The sequence below is a fragment of the Lipotes vexillifer genome, unplaced genomic scaffold (assembly GCF_000442215.2).
Source record: "Lipotes vexillifer unplaced genomic scaffold, Lipotes_vexillifer_v1.1 scaffold121, whole genome shotgun sequence".
Lineage (NCBI taxonomy): Eukaryota > Metazoa > Chordata > Mammalia > Artiodactyla > Lipotidae > Lipotes > Lipotes vexillifer.
In genome coordinates this window covers 1,347,559-1,348,203 of record NW_006773122.1, presented here as the reverse complement: position 1 = coordinate 1,348,203, position 645 = coordinate 1,347,559, and positions in this window count along the sequence as shown.

The window sequence follows — 645 nt, the reverse complement described above, 5'->3', positions numbered from 1 at the left end:
AGTAGCTCCCACTCGCTGCAACTAAAGAAAGCCGGCCCACAGCAACAAGGACTCAACACAGCCAAAAATAGATAGATAAATAAATAAATAAATAAATAAATAAATAATAAATAAAGAATAATAAATAAATAAATAAATAAATAAAAAATAAAGAATAAAGAAAGAAAGAAAGAAAGAAAAAAAAAAAAAGAAAGAGAATTCGCGTTCCTTGGTGACCAGAACGTGTAGGAGACTTTCAATGAACAGTTTTGAATAAAGAAATATATGAATACTCAATAATTGTATCAGACAGGAGGAATAGGTCTCATTTTACTACTTTACAAGTGAGGCAACTGAGGCATTAATGATCATTTAGCTACTGAGTGACAGACTCAGAATTTTGGTTTCCTGATTTCTAACGCAACATACCACATTATTTCTCACAACTAAATAAATGCTCACGTGCAAGTGAAAAATATACAAAAGAAAATATACTGAAGAAGAATATTCTTGCACAGATGTGATTCACAGAGAGGGTATCAGAAATGGATTGCATCCTAGTGGGGGCACCTTTAGGCAGTGTTTTGATAGAAGCCAGTGTCATCAGACTAGCTTCTTTTATATTCAAATTCCCCCCCCCCCCCCCCCCCCCCCCCCCCCCGCGGC